This window comes from Hemiscyllium ocellatum, chromosome 8 (assembly GCF_020745735.1).
Source record: "Hemiscyllium ocellatum isolate sHemOce1 chromosome 8, sHemOce1.pat.X.cur, whole genome shotgun sequence".
In the NCBI taxonomy this organism is placed as follows: Eukaryota; Metazoa; Chordata; class Chondrichthyes; order Orectolobiformes; family Hemiscylliidae; genus Hemiscyllium; species Hemiscyllium ocellatum.
The window spans coordinates 100414668-100439249 of NC_083408.1; the positions used below are offsets into that span (position 1 = coordinate 100414668).

The 24582-nt window shown below is 42.6% G+C and overlaps 1 long non-coding RNA gene across 1 annotated transcript in view; it reads right to left on the minus strand.

Annotated features, from left to right (window-relative positions):
* Positions 1-527: 527 nt before the first annotated feature.
* Positions 528-24582, minus strand: part of LOC132817988 (uncharacterized) — a 36156-nt gene continuing 12101 nt past the window's right edge. Inside the window, exons 2-3 of the long non-coding RNA XR_009644943.1 lie at positions 4522-4617; positions 528-600 (exon numbers count right to left, since the gene is read on the minus strand). This is a non-coding gene — a long non-coding RNA (uncharacterized LOC132817988). The remainder of the gene's footprint in view (positions 601-4521; positions 4618-24582) is intronic.

Genomic DNA, 24582 nt, shown 5'->3' on the forward strand with positions numbered 1-24582 from the left:
CACTTTTCCTAATTAAAGTCATGAAAACAGAATTTAAGATAGGAAACAGTTTGAGGGGAGAAAATTGGTTCATGCAGTGGTACTTAAAAGTCATCTCCTACTAATATTACTGAGGTGTCCCACATCGGCCACACAGGTAGTGACCAACATAGATAGTGACCCTGGCCATCGGATAACAAATGTAGTTGCATAATACATTAATGCAGAACGATACATTTTTTCTCTCAGCAGTTTATTGTATTGTAAGATGGAAATGGGCACGAAAATTAACATTCATATAGCATGTTTCACAAAGTAGTACCCAAGCCAGTTCAAAGAAGTGTAATCAGACATTTAACAATTAGTCACATGAAAATACCACAAATTCATAAAATCAAAGCTTAATTAATATGTTTTAAAACAGGAGAGAAAAGTTAGTGTCGAGTAAACATAGATAGAAATGACGGCACATTTTTGAAACAGATTTCAATATAACTATTAATACAATAGCAAGAGCAAACTTATCAATTACCAATTTTTCTAAGTAAAGGTACATTCTGATCCTTTCTGTAAAATTATGTCCTTTTTCTGTTATACATCTAAATCTTGTCGTGTCTTTAACTGAAAGATAAATAAACAATGTGGTTATAATTTTACACATGGTAACACATAAGATCATAACATAAAAAGTACATACAAGGGTAGGTCTACAGTGTCATTCAAAAAGATCATGGCTGATTAAAGGAGGTAGGGGTATAGAGGTAATGTCACTGAACTACTAATCTGAGTCCCAGACTAATGTTCTGAGGACACGGATTTGAAGACCACCTAGATAGTTGTAAATTTTGAATTCAATAAAAAATAACTGAAGTTCAATTATGCATAATTGTGACCATGTATTTATTATAATAAAAGCCTATCTAATTCACCAATAATCTTGAGGGAACAAAATTTACTTGGGTACTTACTTGGGCATACATGTTTGGCCTACATGTACTCCAGACCCACAACAATGTGGTTGACACTTAATTCTCTCTGAAATGATCTAATGGCTATGTAGCTCAATGGTAGTTTGGGATGGGCAACAAATGATGGCCTTTCTTAGCGACACCCATAACCCTTGAAGGATGTTGTCTTCGCTCTTTAACAGAAGATGACTGCAGATGTAAATTTAGCGAAGATCTGGCAGAACCCTGAGAGGAACCATAGAATGTCACACCTGAACTTAAAACTAAAGCTCTACAATAAGAGAGATGCAATTTGAAACAAACTGGATTGTGATCCTTTATTTCAAAGATAATAAACGACTGATTACCCATCTCAGCAGAAAGCAATCTCCTGTGAATTATGTCCTAAAATACAAACACATAGGTGTTTTACTCTTTCAGGAATATACAAAAAATGTTAAAAGCCAATTGCAACCTGAGTATTTTAGTGTGTTGATGTAGGGGTATGGACCAATAAACTGTGGAAGTCTTAGTTTGTAGGGTCCATTAGGCACCCCTGCATTGCAAGTAAAGAAAGACTCTCTAAGTCTGAATGCTGTAATCAGTGAAATCAATGTTGAAATTTAAATAAGACAAAAACCTATCAGTTAACTTGCAGAAAATGTAAATCTCACATTTTACTACATTATATTTCAATGTCAATTTTATTTTGATCTAGTCACTAACCTAGTTATATTACTTTGCATCTCTGCAACCTCGTCATAGATTGCTACGAATGGCCAGCAGGATCTGATCACTAGTATCTCCATCTCACTAGGATCCTACCATACAGATAAGGAAGGACACCATTTTGACAGGGACACCACATCCATCTTAGGACAAGCCAACCAGAGACACGCACGAGAATTCCTAGAAGCATGACATTTCAACTAGAACTCTATCAACAAACCCATCAAGTTAGACCCCATCTACCACGCTGAGAAAGAAACAGGAAATGACGTCACCACAGGAAATGACATCACCAACCCAAAGAAACCCAAACATATAAATAGAAAGCAGGAGTCATGTACAGTGCTTTGCCTGAGGCCCACTGAAGATGTTACCTAGTACAGCGATGAAACATCTGGAAATGAACCTTCCAGCTCAACGAGCAAACCTACATCCAGGATCTGATCACATCATCCTCTCAAGTGAGGAGCAAAAGATCTGCTCCAACAAAAAATGTATCACGGAGTGTTAAACCTCCATAAGGCACACAGCATTGGGTGGCTCAGTAGAACTTCAACAGCACAACTGGCTGCAATAGCTTGGAATTACAAGCAGCCCTACTAGTCTAAAGTGCATTAGTGTACAAGACCACATAGATCTGGAGATCTGTGCTGAAGACTGGAGGGGAGGTCTACAGACTGAGTGGAATGGGATTGTGAAGACAAGGTTAAGCATGTTTCAAGTATGTAAAATCTGGAGGAATATCCAATTTGAAAAGGGGACAGTAAGCTGAGAGTGCACCCCATTTCCTCCACTGCTAGTGAAAAGTTTGCAACTAGTTAGAACATGACCCTTAATAACTGACCACTAATGGGCCTCAAATAGGGCAACTGTAGATGGGCTGACCCTAAATGTCACTCTAAGATTGTGGACAGATCAGGAGTGAGTGGTGAAGTGGCAGAAAGGCCACATGCAAAAATTTATAGTCACTCCACTTGTAAACTCATCATAATATTCTGCCATGATATAGGCCACTTAACACATTAAACAGTGACATACATAAGGGGAACCAATAAAAAATTGTGATTGTATTTCTGAAAATTGCAATTTCAAGTAAAATAACTTTAAGTACTGACTCTCATGGAACCAAAGTTAAAAATGCCATTAGGTTCCATAAGACGTTCATTTGCAGAAAAACAAATCCCAAAAAAACCATCAAAGCCTGTACCTTGTAAGCTGAAATACAGTACTTTAAAAGGCTAAATTCCTACATCAGCAAATGTAATAATTGTTTATAACTGGAGTGCAGCCTATAATATGATCACTGCCCAGATTTGCAGATCAGGTCCCATGCCATTGCTGATCCTGTTGTTTATGGGCTGCTGACACCCCTTGTGCGCAACACTCTTGATGGGATTGCTCTTCTTGGCCTTCTGCCCCCTCCTTCTAAGTGTTTGTCATGGCTGGGTTCAAATCAGCTCTTGTACTAAATCATGACTCTTAGCTGATATGGCAGAGCAAACAGGCTGCTGGATTCTGTCTGGCAGGGACAGAATGTCAGGGAATTCTATTCTAAAGGACTTGCTATGACCCCATGGTCAGTGAGAAGGAGTAAATCTGTCATGCACTGTGGGTCGGGGGTGGTCTGGGACAGTGGCAGTTAGTAGGTGGGGTAGCGAATGCTGCAGTAGTCTGAACCCAGGTTGATGAAGGCTTGCTGTGCAACCCTGGGTTTCAATACACCATGGATAACAGCTGCAAGACAGAAGATTAGGTGTGGGGTTCAGCTTCAGAGATTGAGTGTGAAAGGTTGTGTCAAAATGGCACAGATTGTTCAGATATAATAAATGCCATTAAAAATGGATCTCTCAACATTCAACAAGTTTTCAGGTTCCATGAACATTTTTTTGTAATCAATCGCAGGATGTGGGCATCTCTGGCTAGGCCAGCATTCATTTTCCATCCCTAATTGGCCAGAGGGCACTTGCAAATCAACCACATTGCTATGGATCTGGAGTCACATATAAGGCCAGACCAGATGAGACCGGCAGATTTCCTTCCCTGAAGGACATTAGTGAGCCCGATGGGTTTTCCACCAACAATTGACAATGGTTTCATGGTCATCAGTGGATTCTTAATTTTAGATATTTTTTATTGAATACAAATTCCATCTTCTGCTATGGCAGCATTTAAACCAAGGCCCCCAGAACATGAGCTGAGTTTCTGGATTAATAGTCTAGCAATAATACGTCTGGATCATTAACTCCTCTTAGTTATGAGGTAGGTTACTTTTAACTTACTGAGGATGTTTTGTTGCATTTGTAATCCTGCTCAATAGGAGAGGAACAACAGGCATGTGCTTTGCTGAGGAGCCAATGATATGAAGCTACCATCTGTGGAAATATGATTTAGTCAGAATCCTGCCTGATGTAACTAATCAATATTAAAGCAAACACATTAATTGGGATAACATTCAACTGGAACTTTCTGTAAGCTAAAGGAGAGTTGTCGGATGTATTATTGAGTAAAAAATGAGGTCTGCAGATGCTGGAGATCACAGCTGCAAATGTGTTGCTGGTCAAAGCACAGCAGGCCAGGCAGCATCTCAGGAATAGAGAATTCGACGTTTCGAGCATAAGCCTTATTCCTGATGAAGGGCTTATGCTCGAAACGTCGAATTCTCTATTCCTGAGATGCTGCCTGGCCTGCTGTGCTTTGACCAGCAACACATTTGCGGATGTATTATTGACTCTATACTTCAAATTTTGTCAAACAAAAAAATTGACCAATAGTTTCTTTTGCTTTTTAAATTTTAAGTACTACACAGATGCACAGATAAATTACACTACAAGATGGAACTAAAAATAGACTAATAATTATACTGTACATTTAGAATTCAATATGTGTTCTGAGTTAGAAAGCAATAGTTTCACCAACGTGATGATTACAATATGCATCCATTCCATGCTGCTGGAAATAGTTTCTGAAATTTAAAAAAAGGAATAAAAGTTATTGAAGAGAACATTATTGTATGATTGAGCAGTTACCAGCAAAACATTATGACATGCCTTCAAAAAATAAGTTTATATAAATTGATGATAAAGCATTATATCATAGAGTCATACAGCATGGAAACAGACCCTTCGGTCCAACCAATCCATGCCGAACATAATTCCAAACTAAACAAGTCCCACCTGCCTATTTCTGGCCCATATCCCTCCAAATGTTAAAACATATTAAGGCTAGATCAACATTTAAGACATTTAGCATTTCTCAAGTAGTAAAGATAAAGGCAAAGTCATCATAGTACCAGTGGACCATAAGGCTGCTCTTTCTATAGAGAGAGGCAACTAGTGGTAAATTTAATTCGATAGTCATGTCACCTCAATATGTTCAGCAGTATTGTAGGCATGGAGGTAGGTCATTCTCTCAACTTTACTATGAGGCATAGTGTATATGTAAGATGTAAAGAAAGATTCCACCTTTTGCTATGGCAACATTTAAATCAAGAACATGAGCTGAGTTTCTGGATTAATAGTCTAGCAATAATACGTCTGGGTCATTAACTCCCCTTAGTTATGAGGTAGGTTACTTTTAACCTACTGAGGATGTTTTTTCAAAGTTCTTCAATTTCAAGGAGCAAAAATAGTGATTACACTGACGAGGGTACAGAGCAATTTACCAGGATGTTGCCTGGGCTGCAGAGTTTTAAGTATAAAGAAAGGCTGGAGCAGAGGAGTCAATGGGGGGGGGAGAGGGGGGAGGAAATTAAGATATATAAAATTATATATCCTAGATGCAGTCCCTCATAATTTTATATATGGTAAAAATGAGAACTGCAGATGCTGGAAACCCGAGTCTGGATTAGAGTGGTGCTGGAAAAGCACAGCAGGTCAGGCAGCATCTGAGGAGTAGGAGAATATATCTCGATACAGTCTCTACATTGGGGAGATTGTACGCTTCCTCGCAGAGCGCTTTAGGCAACATCTCCGGGACATCCGCACCAATCAACCCAACCACCCTGTGGCCCAACATTTCAACTCCTCCTCCCACTCTGCCGAGGACATGCAGGTCCTGGGCCTCCTCCACTGTCGTTCCCTCACCACCCGACGCCTGGAGGAAGAACGCCTCATCTTCTGCCTCGGAACACTTCAACCTCATGGCATCAAGGTGGACTTCATTTCCTCATTTCCCCTCCCCCCCACCTTATGCCAGTTCCAACTTTCCAGCTCAGCACCGTCCCCATGACCTACCCGATCTGCCTATCTTCCTTTCCACCTATCCACTCCACCCTCCTCTCTGACCTATCATCTTCATCCCCACCCATTCACCCATTGTACTTGATGCTACTTTCTCCCCACCCCCACCCCCCTCTCATTTATCTCTCCGCCATGGAGGCTTCCTGCCTCTGTTCCTGATGAAGGGCTTTTGACAGAAATGTCAATTTTCCTGCTGCTTGGATGCTGCCTGACCTGCTGTACTTTTCCAGCACTACTCTAATCCAGACTCGGGTTTCCAGCATCTGCAGTCCTTGTTTTTACCACATATAAAATTATGAGGAACATAGTCAAGATAGATGGGAAGGAACATCTCCCCTTGGTGGTGACTAGAGGCAAAAATTTAAAATAAGGGGCAGAATGTATAGAGGAGATGTGAGGAAAACCTTTTGTACCCAAAAGGTGATGGGAAACTGGAACTGCTAATTGTAAGGGTAGTAGAGGCAGACACCCTCCAACAACATTGAAGAAATATCCAGATATACACTTGTGATGCAAGATTATGGGCCAAGTGCTAGAAAGTGAGATTACAATCATTAAGTAGTGTTTTTGACAAGTGTAGCCTCGATGGTCCCAAAGGGCCTTTTTCTGTGCTGTAGAAACTCAATTCATTATCAACTATTTAAACAAATCTATTGTTTGATTTCATCTAGTATTAAAATCTTGAATTATACTATTACTAGGATCATACTGTTTTACTCAATCTATCCAAATGAAATGTCACCAAGTAATTCAGTTTCAAAATTACACGATATATTGTACCTTTTTCTTTGTATGCGGAATGTTTGTAAATTATTATTATTATGGCTCCACAGTCAAGGTAATTAGGGTTTTGGTTTTCAGTTCTGTGAAGGTGACTTTTATTAGTAAGGATCAAAAACCTCTTTTTATTAATGTTGGTCAAAACAGCATTTCCAATAAATCACGTGAGTTATGCTAAAAGTGGAGTCGCAGTTAGATAGGATAGTGAAGAAGGTGTCTAAAATGCTTTCCTTTATTGGTCAGAGTATTGAGTACAGGAGTTAGGAGGTCATGTTGCAACTGTACAGGACATTGGTTAGGCCACTGTTGGAATATTGCATGCAATTCTAGTCTCCTTCATATCGGAAAGATGTTGTAAAACTTGAAAGGGTTCAGAAAAGATTTACAAGGATGCTGCCAGGGTTGGAGGATCTGAGCTATTGGGAGAGGCTGAACAGGCTGGGGTTGTTTTCTTTGGAGTGTCGGAGGCTGAGGAGTGACCTTGTAGAGGTTTACAAAATTATGAGGAGCATGGATAGAATAAATAGGCAAAGTTTTTTCCCTGAGGTGGGGGAGTCCAGAACGAGAGGGCATAGGTTTAGGGTGAGAGGGCAAAGATATAAAAGAGACCTATGGGGAAATTTTCTCACGCAGAGGGTGGTATGTGTATGGAATGAGCTGCCAGAGGAAGTGGTGGAGGCTGGTCCAATTGCAACATTGAAGAGGCATTTGGATGGGTATACGAATAGGAAGGGTTTGGAGGGATATGGGCCGGGTGCTGGCAGGTGGGACTAGATTGGGTTGGGATATCTGGTCGCCATGGACAGGTTGGACCGAAGGGTCTGCTTCCATGCTGTACATTTCTATGACTCTAAATCACTGGCCAAGTCACCTGATGAGATATTTGCTGAGTAGTTTACTAAGTTATAATGAACAAATTATTAGCTTCTGTCTTCAATACAGATGATACAAAAAAAACCGAGTAAAAGCTGTAAATCAGGAAGTAGAAGAAAGGAACTTAGCAAAACAAGAGATGTGGTACTAAGCAAAATGATGGAGCTCCAGGTCCTTAACTTTGTAAAATGATTCCAAAATTAGATTCAGAAAAGATTCTATCAGAGTGGAAGCAGCAAAGAAAACAACTCTATTCAAGAAAGAAGCAGAAAACAAGAAGCTGCAAGCCAGTTAGCTAAAGATCAGTTTTGGGGCAGATGTTGAAATTAATGATGAAAATTGTGCACCTAAAAAAAACTCAAGACAATTGGGAACCGCCAAAATGGTTTCAACAAAGACAAATCATGTTTAACCAATTTATTGGCTTTAGATACCACAGGAAGGACAGAAAATGAAGGTAAAAAAAGAGGTGTGGTGGCATTTTTGAATAAAGGAATATATTACTGCTGTAACTAGGGAAGATATTTCTGAAAAATCATCCAGTGAAAATAGATTAGATTCCCTACAGTGTGGAAACAGGACATTTGGCCCAACAAGTCCACATTGACTCTCCGAAGAGTAACCCACACAGACCCATTTCCCTACATTTACCTCTGACTAATGCATCTCACACTATGGGCAACTCAGTATGGCCAATTCACCTGACTTGCACATCTTTGGATTGTGTGAGAAAACCAGAGCACCTTGAGGAAACCCACACAGAAACAGGGAGAATGTGCAAACTCCACACAGACAGTTGCCTGAGGCAGGAATCTAACTCGGGTCCCTGGTACTGTGCAGCAGCAGTGCTAACCACTGAGCCACCATGCCGCCCTATGGGTAGAAATTACAAACATGAAAGGAAAAATCACTTTGATGGGATTGTACTATAGCCCCCCCCCCCAATTAGTAAGACAGAAATGGAGAAACAAATATTGGAAATTTCAGATATATGTGAGCACAATAAGTTGTAATAATTGGGAATTTTAACTTTTCAAACATAGACTGGGACTACCATAATGTTGAAGGTTTATCGGTGAAGAATTTGTTAAATATGTTCAAGAAAACTTTTGTTATCAATATGTAGATGCTCCTACTAGAGGAGTAAAACTAGACCTTATTTTGGGCAATAAGGTAGAGCAGGTGACTGAAGTAAAACCAGGGGGAACATTTTAAGTTGAGCGATCACAATTCTATTAGTTTCAAAATGGTTATGGAAAAGGATAAGTCTTCCATAGAAGTTAAAGCTTTTAACTGGAGTAAGGCAAATTTTAATGGTATGAAACAAGCACTTTCAAAAGTTGATTGGAGTAGACTGTTCGCAGGTAAAAAGACTTCTGACAAGTGGGAGGCGTTCAAGATTGTGATGATGAGAGCTCAGAGGTATTTTGTTCCTGTTAGAGTAAAGGATAAGGCTGGTTAAAAAAAAAGAAACATAGAAGATGGGACAGGAGGCGGCCATTTGGTTCTTCAAGCCTCCAGTGCTATTCTTTATGATCATGGCTGGTTGTCCAACTCAATAGCCTAATCCTGGTTTCTCCCCATAACCTTTGATCCCATTCGCCCAAAGTGTTATAACGAGCCATTTCTTGAATACGTTCAATGTTTTGGCATTATACTTCCTGTGGTAATGAATTCCACAGGCTCACTACTCTTTGGGTGAAAGAATGTCTCCTCACTTCCATCCTAAATGGTCTACCCCAAAACCTCAGACAGTCTGGTCACACCCACCATCAGGAACATCTTCCCTGCATCTACCCTATCTAGTCCTATTAGAATTTTAGAAGTCTCTACGCAATACCCCCCTCATTCATCTGAACTCCAGAATAAACAATTCTAACCTAGTCAATCTCTCCTCTATATAAAGGCTTTGTTAGGCTGCATTTGGAGTATTGTGTGGAGTTTTGGTCACTAAAGGATGAGGAAGCTTTGGAGAGAGTGCAAAGAAGTTCATCAGGATGTTGCCTGGTCCCAAGGGTATTGGCTATGCGAAAAGGTTAAAAAGAGTAGGATTGTTTTCACCAGAAAGAGAACTGCTGAGAGGAGACCTGACAGAGGTCTACAAAAATATGAAAAGCATAGATAGAGTCAGAGGCTTTTTCAAGAGTGGAAGTTTCAATTACAAGGGGGCATAGGTTCAAGGTGAGAGGGAGAAAGTTTAAGGGTGATGTGCGAGGGAGGTGTTTCATGTAGAGAGTGGTAGGAGCCTGAAGAAGTGATGGAAGCAGGCATGTTGGCAACATTTAAGAGGCATCTGGATGGTTACATGAATAAGGAGGGTTCAGAGAGATACGGACCAAATAAGGGCAGAAGGTTTGTGGTTAGGTCCTAGTGAGTGTTGCTGAACAAAGAGACCTTGGAGTACAGGTTCATTGCTCCTTGGAAGTAGAGTCACAGGTAGATAGCATAGTGAAGGTGGCGTTACGTATGCTTTCCTTTATTGGTCAGAGTAGTGAGCGTCGGAGTTGCGAGGTCATGTTGCCGCTATACAGGACATTGTTTAGATCACTTTTGGAACATTGCTTACAATTCTAGGCTCTCCTTCCTATCGGAACGATGTTGTGAAACTTGAAGGAGTTCAAAAAAGATTTACAAGGATGTTGCCAGGATTGGAGCATTTGAGCTATAGGGAGAGGTTGAATTGGATGGGGCTGTTTTCCCTGGAGTGTCGGAGGTTGAGGGGTGACCTTATAGAGGTTTACAAAATCATGAGGGGCATGGGTAGGGGAAATAGACAAAGTCTCTTCCCTGGAGTGGGGGAGTCCACAACTAGAGGGCATAGGTTTAGGGTGAGAGGGGAAAGAAGAGCTCTGCAAGAAGGCGTCCAGTCTTTGCATTGTAAAGGAGATCATATCAGGAGCAATGGATACATTAAATGACATTTGTGGAAGTGCTTCTTTGGGTCCTTGGATGGAGGTGAGGGGGAAGGTGTCGGCGCAGGTTTTACAATTCCTGCAGTGGCAGGGAAAGGTGCCAGGAGGGGAGGGTGGGTTGTTGGGGGTTGGCCTGACCAGGTAGTCATGGAGGGAAGGTCTTCGTGGAAAGCGGATAGGGGTGGGGAGGGAAATATATCCCTGGTAGTGGTGTCCGTTTGTAGGTGGCAGACATGTCAGCGGATGATGCGGTTTATGTGGCGGTTGGTGGGGTGGAAGGTGAGGACCAGGGGGGTTCTGACCTTCTTGCAATTGGAGGGGTGGGGTTTGAGGGCGGAGGTGCAGAACGTGGATGAGTTGCGTTGGAGAGCATCTTCAACCACGTGGGAGGGGAAATTACAATCTTTAAAGGAAGCGGCCTTGGTCAGCTACATAAAGCCAATTGTACACATTTATTAGAGAAAATAAGACAAGACCTTCAATGCTGGGAAGATCTCCCGATATCTTGATTAGGTAGGTTAGACTTAGTTAAGATTAATATTTTACCTCGTCTTTTATACCCTAGGAGAATGCTCCCCTTGATGCTGCGAAGATAGGCACTGCGTTAAGCTTTATGTTTGGCTCAGCTCCTTTATTTGGAGTCACAGACGGCCTCTTATCAAACTAGAAAAATTGCAGCTTGCACAAGTGAGGGAAGGACTGGACCTCCCGGATTTCAGGAGGTACCAATTGAGCTCCCAATTATTTTATGTGGCTGACTGGGTCTCTTGTGACCCACAATCAATCTGGTTAGGTATTCAAGCCTCCCAAGCAAATGTCCCCTCATCAATTTGCTATTTATGGACAAGATGAAAGTTATTACGGACTATTGTAATAAATACAATCAAAGCCTAGAGGATAATGCAACAAGATGACAGTAACCTGCAAAAACCTCCCCTTATACCCCTATAGTGGGAAGATTAGGATTCCAGCCAGGGCTGGCTGATGCTATAGTCAAAATCTGGGAGTCCAGAGGTATCTCTGTTCGATGGGGAGGTCATGATATCCTTTGAGCAACTGCGCCAGAAGTCTGGGCTGCCCAGCAGGGACCTCTTTCAATATTTTCAAATACGAGACTTTATACAAAAGAAGACTACACCGAAAATCAATCCTTATAAATTGGATAGGGAAAGGGGAGTGCTTCGGCCAATGGGTCTGCCCTCGGTCAGTACTCTCTACCACTTACTATGAAATAAGGTATCGAAGGACATGGAACGGTTATATAAAACCTGGAGTCAAGAATTAGGGTTGAAAATCTCCTTAGGAATGTGGGAGGATGTTGGGGAAAATGCCAGGAAGATCTCTATCTGTAACAGAACTCAGTCTACTCAATTGAAGATACTTCACAGGGCTCACATTGGACCTGAATGACTTGCAAAGTTCAAGGCAGGAGCATCTCCAATGTGTCCTAAATGCAAAATCGAAGTTGGTACTCTCATGCATTGTCTGTGGACATGCCTTAAGATCTGCAGGTATTGGACAGAATAGCGAATGCCATGACAAAGATTTTGGGTATGGAGATTGGATTGGACCCATTGTCCCTTCTCTTGGGCTCCCCAAATTTCCCCTCTTTGGATGTATACAGGAAGAAATTATTCACTATCTTTTCCCTTTGTGCAAGGAAAAATATTTTAGTGAACTGGGTATCTGAAGATCCCCTAGGACTTTCAAACTGGCACAGGATAGTCATGGAATATATCCCCCTTGACCTCCTTATGAATATGGTGCACCAAAAAACTGAATTATTTTATAGAACATGGCAGCCCTTTTTGAACTATACTGACACAGATATTTTGGTCATGTTGTCCAGGGCCTTTGTTTAGCCGTGGTAATGGTTCCGGCTGGTCGGGGGTCCCTGGGAGGAAGAATCCCATATAAATACGGGTTTTGTTATGACTGGATATTAATCAATTTTGTGTATGTATTTAGTTATGTATTTGTTTATTGTTAGTAATGTATGATATCCTATTTTATGTTTTGGTTGTTTATAGAATAGATTAGTAGGTAGTTTTTTTTTTAAATCTCATATTGGTGTTGTTATTATATTGTAAAGTGGAAAATACTAGTTTGTATTATTTTTGTAATTTTGTAAAAAAAACTTTAAAATCTTCTTTTTTAATTAAAATATCTATTTAAAAAAAAGGAGGCCATTTGGTGTGTTCTGTGGTAGAACAAGTCCTCCGACATTTTTTACAAACCCACCAACTCCCATAGCTACCTGGATTATACCTCCTCCCACCCTACTTTCTGCAAAAATGCTATCCCCTATTCCCAATTCCTCCACCTCCGCTGTAATCTACTCCCAGAAGGAGCAGCACCTCTTCCCTCAAACTCCACCTCTCCAACTGCAACAAGGACAGAACCCCCCGGTCCTCACCTTCCACCTCACCAACCTCCGCATAAACCGTATCATCCGCCTACATTTCCACCACCTACAAATGGACCCTATCACCAGGCATAGATTTCCCTCCCCATCCCTATCCACTTTTCACAAAGACTGGGGTAAGCTTCCTCCGTGGCTACCTGGTCAGGTCCACACCCCCCCCAACAAGCCACTGTTCCCTCCTAGCACCTTCCCCTGCCACTGCAGAAATTGCAAAACCGGTGCCCATAGCTTCTCCACCCCCCCCTCCCCCACCTCCATCCAATGCTGCAAAGGAGCCTTTCACATCCATCAAAGTTCACCTGCTCTTCCACAAATGTCACATATTGCATCCGTTGCTCCCGATGTGGTCTCCTTTACATTGGGGAGACTGGATGCCTTCTCTCAGTGTGCTTCAGAGAACATCTCCTGGACACCCGCACCAATCAACCCCAACACCCCGTGGCCAAACATTTCAGCTCCCCCTCTCACTGTGCCAAGGTCATACAGGTCCTGGGCCTCCTCCACCCCCACTCCCTCACCACCCGATGCCTGGAGGAAGAAAGCTTCATCTTCCACCTCGGAACCCTTCAACCCCTGGGCATCAATGTGAACTTCCCCAGTTTCCTCATTACCCCTCCGCCCACCTTACCCCAGTTCCAAACTTCCAGCTCAGCACCATCCTCATGACCTGTCCCACCTGTCAATCTTCCTTCCCACCTATCTGCTCCACCCTCTTCTCCGACCTATCACCTTTACCCCTTCCTCCATCCACCTACTGCACTCCCAGCTACCTTCTCCCCAGCCCCACCCCCTCCCATTTATCTCTCCACCCCCGAGGCTTCCAGCCTCATTCCCAATAAAGGGCTCCTGCCTGAAACATCGATTTTCCTGCTCCTTGGATGCTGCCTGACCTGCTGTGCATTTCCAGCACCACTCTAATCTTGGACGCTCATCTCCAGCATCTGCACTCTTCACTTTCACCTGGCACATTTTTAAGGTGAGAGGAGAGAGATTTCCAAAATACAAAATAGGCTTTTTTTTTTACACAGAGGGTGATTTGCATGTGGAATGAACTTCCTGAAGTAGTGGATGCAGTTACAATTACATCATTTAACAGGCATTTGGATGGATACATGAAAGGCAAAGATTTGGAGGGATCTGGGCCAGGAGTAGGCAGGTGGGACTATTTCAGTTTGGGATTATGTTTGGCATGCACTTCGGATCAAAGGATCTGTTTCCGTGCTGTATGACTATAAGTAAAAGTGCTGTGAATAAAGGGAACCTTGTAGACCTAAATTTGGCTTACCAGAAGACATTTGATAAGGTGCCACATCAAGTGTTATTGTAGAAAATAAAAGTTCACTATGTCAGGGGCAACATATTACCAGGAGTAAAGGAGCCTGCACAGTTGTAGCAAACACTATTCACAAATCCTCAGATACTGAAGCAATCTGTGTCCAAATGCAGCAATGTCTAGATGATAGTCTGTTTTGGGCTGACAAGTGGTAACTAATATTTATGCCACATAACTGCCAGACAATAACAATCACCAATAAGAGAGAGCTGTCACTCAGTTCCATAACAATCATTGAATCCCAGCACTATTGATATCCTGGGAGGTTAGCTTTGACCAGAAATCATACTGCACAGGTCAGAGGCTATGAATTTTGTTGCAAATAACTTGCTTTCTGACTCTCCAAATGAAGGGACTGATACACAGGAAGAAATTGGGTCAGTTATTCACTAAATTTCAGAAGAATGAGGGTAATGTTATTGAAATCTGTAAAATTTCAAAAATGATTAGATGGTCTAGAACATTGTTTCTGGATCTCGATGATCGAGGAATCCATAACTGGGATCACAGCCTACTCCTGCTTTTGTATTCTATGTTTCAAGCCTAAGGTCATGTCATCAAGAAGAATAAGGATAATAAATATATGGGAACATCACTATCTGCAAATTCCCTCCAAGCCATTCACCATTCAGACTTAGAAACATATCAATGTTTCTTCAGTGTCATGGATTAAATTCCTGGGTATTGTGGATCTACCAATCGAAAATACGCTGTTGTTCAAGCAAGCAGCTCAGCATCATCTTCTTAAATGCAACTAAGGATAGGCAAAAAATACTGGTCCAGTCAATACCCACACCCATAAGTGGATTTAAGAAAACAAGCTAAATCTCTGAAATCCACAGACAAATGGAAAATCTTTCATACCAAGCTTTAGTTTGGATAGAAATCTACAAAGGTAGTCCAAATCTTCAGGTATAGATCTTTTAAATAACAGGCTGAAGTTCAATTAAAAGACTGGGACAGGTACAGCTTGTTCACTTGCTTACTGCCACTGTTACTTTTCCAACTACCAACAATGTTGTTACTTACTTTTGACCTTTCCAGATTCATGACACAGAAAACCAAGTCCAGCCAGGGTTGCTAGGAAATCATTGACACTGAACTGCCATAGTTTCCTGCAGAGGTTTATTCCTCACACAGTCATATAGCTTATGGTCTTTTCCACAGATATAAATATATATTCTCAACTGCAGAAGGGTAGAGCGAGAGAGTGTGTAGAATGGAAGACAACATGAGTATGAGAGGGACAGAGAAAGTGTGGGGGAGACAGAAAGAGAGAGAGAGAGCGCGCTGTAGGACAGATGGAACAGGATTTGTGAAGAAAGGATGGTGGAAAAGATAGTGGAAGAGAAAGGGAGTGGAAAGAAGGAAGAGACAGGGAGAACTTGGGGGTGAAAGTGTGAGGGAGAAGAGGATGGAGAGAGGAAATGACTATAGGGAATATACAGAGTGTTGATGTGTTTAGATGTGTGAGAGACTGAAAATGAGAGAAGAGGGAATGAGAGAAGAGAGAATGAGAGGGAGAAAGTGAAAGTGTGTTGTGAGCTCACTAGACAACGGTCTAGCTTGTATGTGATTCTACTGAAGCTAGCTGCAATATGGATGCCCCTAGTCAATATTACATGCAAGAGGTCAATCAACCAAAGCAAGGAGGTGCATTGGTACAATATTGCATTTTATGTCAAACAGCATCGTTTTGATACAAAAAAATTGCATTAAAAGCCATGTACAGTTCTCATCAGTCTTTGCACAAGCATTACACACCATACTTAAACTACACCAATCTCATTGATTCACACAAGTATCACCATTGTTCAACACCAAGTTACAGTCCAACAGGTTTATTTGGAAGCACTAGCTTTCGGAGTGCTGCTCCTTCATTAGGTAAATATGGAACAGGATCATAAGACTGAATTTGCAGCAGAAGATTACAGTGCCATACAACTGAAATGATATATTGAATAAACCTAGATTGCAGTTAAGTTTTTCATCTTGTAGAATGGGTTGCAGGTTTTGGTTCGTTAATATGTAAATTCCAGAACTTTTGGACTGAAACAAAGTTCTGGGATTTACATGTTAATAAACAAAAACGTGCAAACCATTCTAAAAGATGAAAGACCTAACAGCAATCTAGGTTTGTTCAATGTATCATTTCAGTCTTATAACTCTGTTCCACAGCTACCTGATGAAGAAGCAGCACCTCAAAAGCTAGTGCTTCCAAATAAACCTGTTGGACTATAACCTGGTGTTGTGTGATTTTTACCTTTGTCCAGCTCCTCCACAACATTGCCATTGCTGATCATCTGGATGACGTTCCTTCTCCACAGAGTCGTAGCTGTATCGTTTTTTGTTGCTGCAGTATCCATTGTTATTCCACTTCTCCTAACTGTATGCTGTGGACCTCAATAGTTGAGGAACAGCTGACCCAATTAGACTCATAGAGCCATAGAGACGCATAGCATGGAAACAGACCTTCAGTCCAACCACTCCATGCCGATCAGCTATCCCAACCCAATCTAGTCCCACCTGCAAGCACCCGGCCCACTTCCCTCCAAACCCTTCCCATTCATATACCTATCCAAATGCCTTTAAAATGTTGCAATTGTACCAGCCTCCACTGGCAGCTCATTCCATACACGTACCACCCCTTGTGTGAAAAAGTTGCCCCTTAGGTCTCTTTTATATCTTTCCCTGTCACTCTAAATCTATGCCCTCTTGTTCTGAACTCCCCGACCCCAGGGAAAAGACTTTGTCTGGATTAGTGGTGCTGGAAGAGCACAGCAGTTCAGGCAGCATCCAAAGTGCAGCGAAATCGACGTTTTGGGCAAAAGCCCTTCATCAGGAATAAAGGCAGTGAGCCTGAAGTGTGGAGAGATAAGCTAGAGGAGGGTGGGGGTTGGGAGAAAGTTGCATAGAGTACAATGGGTGAGTGGGGGAGGCGATGAAGTTGAAAGGTCAGGGAGGAGAGGGTGGAGTGAATAGGTGGAAAAGGAGATAGGCAGTTGGACAAGTCCAGACAAGTCATGGGGACAGTGCTGAGCTGGAAGTTTGGAACTAGGGTGAGATGGGGGAAGGGGAAATGAGGAAACTGTTGAAGTCCACATTGATGCCCTAGGTTTGAAGAGTTCCGAGGCGGAAGATGAGGCGTTCTTCCTCGAGATGTCTGGTAGTGAGTGAGCGGCGGTGAAGGATGCCCAGGACCGCCATGTTCTCGGCAGAGTGGGAGGAGGAGTTGAAATGTTGGGCCACGGGGCGGTGTGGTTGATTGGTGCAGGTATCCCAGAGATGTTCCCTAAAGCGCTCTGCTAGGAGGCGTCCAGTCTCCCCAATGTAGAGGAGACCACATCGGGAGCAACGGATAAAATAAATGATATTAGTCGATGTGCAGGTAAAACTTTGATGGATGTGGAAGGCTCCTTGAGGGCCTTGGATAGAGGTGAGGGAGGAGGTGTGGCACAGTTCCTGCGGTGGCAGGGGCAAGTACCAGGATGGGAGGGTGGGTTGTGGGGGGGGGGGGAAACTGATCAGGTAGTCACGGAGGGAACGGTCTTTGCGGAAGGCGGAAAGGGGTGGGGAGGGAAATATATCCCTAGTGGTGGGGTCTTTTTGGAGTTGGCGGAAATGTCAGCGGATGATTTGGTTTATGCGAAGGTTTGTAGAGTGGAATGTGAGCACCAGGGCATTCTGTCCTTGTTACGGTTGAATGGATGGGGTCTGAGGGCGGAGGTGCAGGATGTGGACGAGATGCGTTGGAGGGCATCTTTAACCACATGGGAAGGGAAATTGCAGTCTCTAAAGAAGGAGGCCATCTAGTGTGTTCTATGGTGGAACTGGTCCTCCTGGGAGCAGATACGGCGGAGGCGGAGGAATTGGGAATACGGGATGGCATTTTTTCAAGAGGTAGGGTGGGAAGAGGTGTAATCCAGGTAGCTGTGGGAGTCGGTGGGTTTGTAAAAAATGTCAGTGTCAAGTCGGTCGTCATTAATGGAGATGGAGAGGTCCAGGAAGGGAAGGGAGGTGTCAGAGATGGTCCAGGTAAATTCAAGGTCAGGGTGGAATGTGTTGGTGAAGTTGATGAATTGTTCAACCTCCTCGCGGGAACACGAGGCGACGCCAATGCAGTCATCAATGTAGCGGAGGAAGAGGTGGGGAGTGGTGCCGGTGTAATTACTGAAGATCACCTGTTCTACGTAGCCAACAAAGAGACGGCATAGCTGGGCCCCGTACGTGTGCCCATGGCTACCCCTTTGTTCTGGAGGAAGTGGGAGGATTCAAAGGAGAAATTGTTAAGGGTGAGGACCAGTTCGGCCAAACGAATGAGACTGTCGGTGGAAGAATACTGTTGGGGACGTTTGGAGAGGAAAGAACGGAGGGCTTGGAGACCCTGGTCATGGCGGATGGAGGTGTAGAGGGATTGGATATCCATGGTGAAGATGAGAGGTTGGGGGCCGGGGAAATGGAAGTCTTGGAGGAGGTGGAGGGCGTGGGTGGTATCTCGAACGTTTTTTTTAGGAACTCCCCACATAAGTTCGAGATTTTTTTTATCCTATCCATGCCCCTCATAATTTGGTAAACCTCTCTGAAGTCACCCCTCAGCCTCTGACGCTCCAGTTAAAAAAGACCCAGCCTGTTCAGCCTCTCCCTAGCTCAAATCCTTCAACCCTGGCAACATCCTTGTAAATCTTTCCTGAATCCTTTCAAGTTTCACAACATCTTTCCGATAGGAAGAAGGCCAGAATTGCACACAATATTCCAGCAGTGGCCTAACCAATGTTCTGTACAGCCACAACATGACCTCCCAACTCTTGCACTCAATACTCTGACCAATAAAAGAAAGCATACCAAACGCCTTCTTCACTATCCTATCTACCTGCGACTCTACTTTCACGGAGCTATGAACCTGCACTCCAAGGTCTCTTTGTTCATCAACACTCCCTAGGACTTGATCATTAAGTGTATAAGTCCTGCTAAGATTAGCTTTCCTAAAATGCAGCACCTCGCATTTATCTGAATTAAACTCCATCTGCCACTTCTCAGCCCATTAGCCCATGTGGTCAAGATCCTGTTGTAATCTGAGCTAGCCCTCTTCTCTGTCCACTACACCTCCAATTTTGGTGTCATCTGCAAACTTACTAACTGTACCTCTTATGCTTGCATTCAAATGACAAAAAGTAGAGGACCCAGCACCGATCCTTATGGCACTCCACTGGTCACAGGCCTCCGGTCTGAAAAACAACCCTCCACCACCACCCTCTGTCTTCTACCCTTGAGCCAGTCTGTATACAAATGGCTAGTTCTCCCTGTATTCCATGAGATCTATCCTTGCTAACCAGTCTCCCATGGGAAACTTGTTGAACGCCTTACTGAAGTCCATATAAATCACATCTACTGCTCTGCCCTCATCAATCCTCTTTGTTACTTCTTCAAAAAAACTCAATCAAGTCTGTGAAACATGATTTTCCACACACAAAGCCATGTTGACTATTCCTAATAAGTATTTGGGAAGGCAAGGACATGAACATCCTGTCCCTCAGGATTCCCTCCATCAACTTGCCCACCACTGACTTCAGGCTCACTGGTCTATAGTTCCCCGATTTGTCCTTACCATCCTTCTTAAACAGTGGCACCACATTAGCCAACCTCCAGTCTTCCAGCAACTCACCTGTGACTATCGATGATACAAATATCTCAGCAAGAGACCCAGCAATCACTTCCCTAGCTTCCCATAGAGTTCTAGGGTACACCTGATCAGGTCCTGGGGATTTATCTACCTTTACGCATTTCAAGACATTCAGTACTTCCTCTTCTATAATATGGACATTTTGCAAGGTGTCGCCATCTATTTTCCTACAATCTATATCTTCCATATGCTTTTCCACAGTAAATACTGATGCAAAATACTCATCTCGTATCTCCCCCTTTTCTGCGGCTTCATACAAAGGCTGCCTTGTTGATCTTTGAGGGGCACTATTCTCTCCTTAGTTACCCTTTTGTCCTTAATATATTTGTAAAAGCCCGTTGGCTTCTCCTTAATTCTATTTGCCAAAGCTATCTCATGTCCCCTTTTTGCCCTCCTGCTTTCCCTCTTAAGTATACTCCTACTGTCTTTATACTCTTCTAAGGAATCACTCGATCTATTCTGTCCATACCTTACATATGTTTCCTTCTTTTCCTGAACCAAATCCTCAATTTCTTTCATCATCCAGCCTTTCCTTTCACCCTAACAGGAATATACTTTCTCTGGATTCTCGTTATCTCATTTCTGAAGGCTTCCCATTTTCTAGCCATCATTTTAACTGCGAACATTTGGCCTTTCTTCAATTTAGAACTTCAACTTTTAGATCTGGTCTATCCTTTTCCATCACTACGTGCCATCAATTGTGCACATGTGCCTACAATTGTTATAGTACCTAGTCATTTCCTTCAACTGCATACAACTGAAGTGACAAATGCTCCAAACAGGTTCTGAACTCCCATGCTTGCTGACTGTTTCTACCCTGATTCTGCAATGCTCAATTATGGTATTGTTTTGCAATCCTATCAAAATACAATTTAGTTTTCTACTTGATTGCTAACGTTTAATGGTTCCTACTTCTAGCTTCAACAGTTTTTTTTTGTTCTTAGAAGAGTAGTCCAGCATGATATTAGTATTCATACCAGACTACTTTCTATGCCTTCAGTAAGTATGTTTTGCTAGTCAAAGACTGCTTTACGTAGGTCTGCGCTGGATATGCTTAATTTCCTTACGATTCCTTGGCAATTTTCACCGTTGCCTCAGTAATGCTGTTGATTCGGGATAATGGGAGATGATGTGTGGTGCTGAATTTCCAGCCTTTTATAAACAGCTGAATTCTTCATTCATAAACTGAGGGCCATTGCTGCTTGTCACATTCAGGAATACTGGAACAGCCAAAGTATGCTTTCAGGTATACCACAATCTCACCATTGGTCATTCACAATCCATTGAGCTAATTTTCCAGCTTCAATCAAGATCTGTTTCCGTGTCATCAACTCTAGCTGCTTATCTTGGTACACATTGCAAGCACTGCACTGGCTGATATAGTCATTAATGTTTTAGTTCATGTTTGGCCATTACAGCACATCCTTTGCCTTCCTCAGATTTGACTCAGTTTCTTGTTGGTTGCTTGGATGAACATTAACATCACTCCTCTCAAATTCTTTGTGTTAGAAAGGTGGCATCAGATGCTGAAGACCATGTTAAGAGCATACTGTCAGGATTACCCAAATAATTGAGAGAAAGGTATTCCATTTGTACTGTTTGCCATTAGAGGAGACCCAACTAATCTACTCACTTTACTCTCTTTGAGTAAATATTCGGACCTGAAGTGGGAGGGTCTTTGAAATTAATGAAAGAAAAATTGATAGGAATGAAGTCAGAGATCTCACACTTGGACTATCTATCTGAGGTGAGGGAGAGATTAAATCAGGTAAGTGAGTTTGATGTGCTCAAAATACGTTAAATAATGAGGATGTCCTTGAGGAGTGGCATAGGTTATGAACTATCTGTCTCAGGAGCAAAGAACTGAGTTGAAAGGTTTGTTGGAGCAGTAGGAGGACATACTTGAAGACCCATAGTGTTCAAGGTGAGTTAGCGGCATGGATTGAGGATTTTTCAGAATGACAGCCGGTGACAAGTGGTGTCCCACAGGGTTCGGTGTTCACATTATATATTAATGATCTGGATGACAGGACTGGGGGCATTCTGGTGAAGTTTGCCAATGATACAAAGTTAGGTAGACAGGCAGGTAGTACTGAAAAGATGGGGAAGCTGCAGAAATATTTAGACAGTTTAGAAGAGTGGTCCAGGAAATGGCTGATGAAATTCAACGTGAGCAAATGTGAGATCTTGCACTTTGGAAAAAGAACACGGTCATGGACTATTTTCTAAAAGGTGAGAAAATTCATAACACCAAAGTATAAGGGGACCTGGGAGTGCTAATCTAGGATTGTCTAGGATTAACTTGCAGGTTGAGTCCGTAATTAAGAAAGCGAATGTAATATCGCCATTTATCTCAAGAAAATTGGAATATAAAAGCAGCGATGTTTCTGAGATTTTATAAAGCTCTAGTTAGGCCCGATTTAGACTACTGCATCCAATTACAGGCCCCATACCTCAGGAAGGACATACTGGCACTGAAGTGTGTCCAGCGAAGGTTCACACAGATGATCCCTGGAATGGTAGGCCTAACATATGATGAACAGCTGAGGATCCTGGGATTGTATTCATTCGAGTTTAGAAGATTGAAGGGAGAGCTAGTAAAAACAAGATAATGCATGGCTTAGAAAAGGTGGACACTGGGAAGTTGTTTCCATTAGGTGGGGACTAGGACCTGTGGGCATGGACTTAGAATTAGAGGAGATCAATTTAGAACAGAAAAGAGGAGACATTTCTTCAGCTAGAGAGTGGTGGGCTGTGGAATTCATTGCCATGGAGCCCAGTGGAGGCCAAGATGTTAAATGTCTTCAAGGCAGAGATTGACAAGTTATTGATCTCGCAAGGAATTAAGGGCTATGGGGAGAGTGCGGGTAAGTGGAGTCAGAATGCCCAGCCATGATTAAATGGAGGAGTGAACTCGATGAGCCGAACGGCCTTACTTCCACTCCTATGCCTTATGGTCTTATATGCAGGAATAAAATGGGGAGGATTAATACTATTGTGTAAAAGGTGGAAATAGGGAATGCTGTTCCGATAAAACAACATCCCTACAGGCTTAATCCTCTCAAAGCCACACAAATACAGAAGGAAGTGGATGCAATGCTCAAAGAAGATATCATCAAACTGAGTCAGAGAGAATGAAGTTCTCTGATCATGTTAGTTCCCAAACCTGACAGGACTCAGAAATTTTGTGTGAACTATCAGAAGATCAACACCGTAATAAAATCGGACTCCTATCCAATTCCAAGATTGGAGAACAATATAAAGAAGGTCAAGTGACTTACATTACTAATTTGAACTTACTGCGTGGTTATTGGTAGGTAACTTTATCAGAGAAAGCGAAAGAAGTTTCTGCATTTGTAACCCCAAATGGGCTATACCAATTCAAAGTGATGCCCTTTGGAATGAAGAACACACCAGCCACATTTCAAAGACTAATGAACAGAGCTATGGACAGAGTAACAAATTGTGTAGTTTATGTTGTGGTTCTGTTCGCCGAGCTGGAAGTTTTTGCTGCAAACGTTTCGTTCCCTGGCTAGGGAACATCATCAGTGCTATTGGAGCCTCCTGTGAAGCGCTGCTTTGATGTTTCTTCCGGTATTTATAGTGGTTTATTCTTGCCGCTTCCGGGTGTCAGTTTCAGCTGTAGTGGTTTGTATATGGGGTCCAGGTCCATGTGTCTGTTAATGGAGTTTGTGGATGAATGCCATGCCTCTAGGAATTCCCTGGCTGTTCTCTGTCTGGCTTGTCCTATGATGGTAGTGTTTTCCCAGTCAAATTCATGTTGCTGGTTGTCTGAGTGTATGGCTACTAGGGATAGCTGGTCGTGTCGTTTTGTGGCTAGCTGATGTTCATGGATGCGGATTGTTAGCTGTCTTCCTGTTTGTCCTATATAGTGTTTTGTGCAGTCCTTGCATGGTATTTTGTAAACTACGTTAGTTTGGCTCGTGCTGGCTATTGGGTCCTTTGTTCTAGTGAGTTGTTGTCTGAGTGTGGAAGTTGGCTTGTGTGCTGTTATGAGTCCTAAGGGTCGCAGTAGTCTGGCTGTCAGTTCTGAGACGCTCCTGACGTATGGTAGTGTGGCTAGTCCTTTTGGTTGTGGCATGTCCTCGTTCCGTGGTCTATCTCTTAGGCATCTGGTGATAAAGTTGCGTGGGTATCCGTTTTTGGCGAATACCTTGTATAGGTGTTCCTCTTCCTCTTTTCGCAGTTCTGGTGTACTGCAGTGTGTTGTGGCTCTTTTGGATAGTGTCCTGATGCAGCTTTGTTTGTGTGTGTTGGGGTGGTTACTTTCATAGTTTAGGACTTGGTCTGTGTGTGTTGGTTTCCTGTGTACCCTTGTGGTGAATTCTCCGTTGGGTGTTCTCTCTACTAACACGTCTAGGAATGGGAGTTGGCTATCCTTTTCCTCTTCTCTCGTGAATCATATTCCTGCGCGTGTGGCGTTGATGATTCGGTGTGGTTTTTTTTTCGGACACCCGAGCTACAAATCTTCAACCAGACTTTAAACACTTATGTGTAGTTTATCTGGATGATGTAGTAATCTTTAGCAAGTCATGGAAAGATCATATAGTACAGTTGATAGAGCTCTTTGATCAATTACAAGAAACAAAGCTATTAATACATTTAAAGAAAACAGAATTTGCGAAGGCAGAGGTGATGTTCTTTGGTCATAACATTGGACGTGGA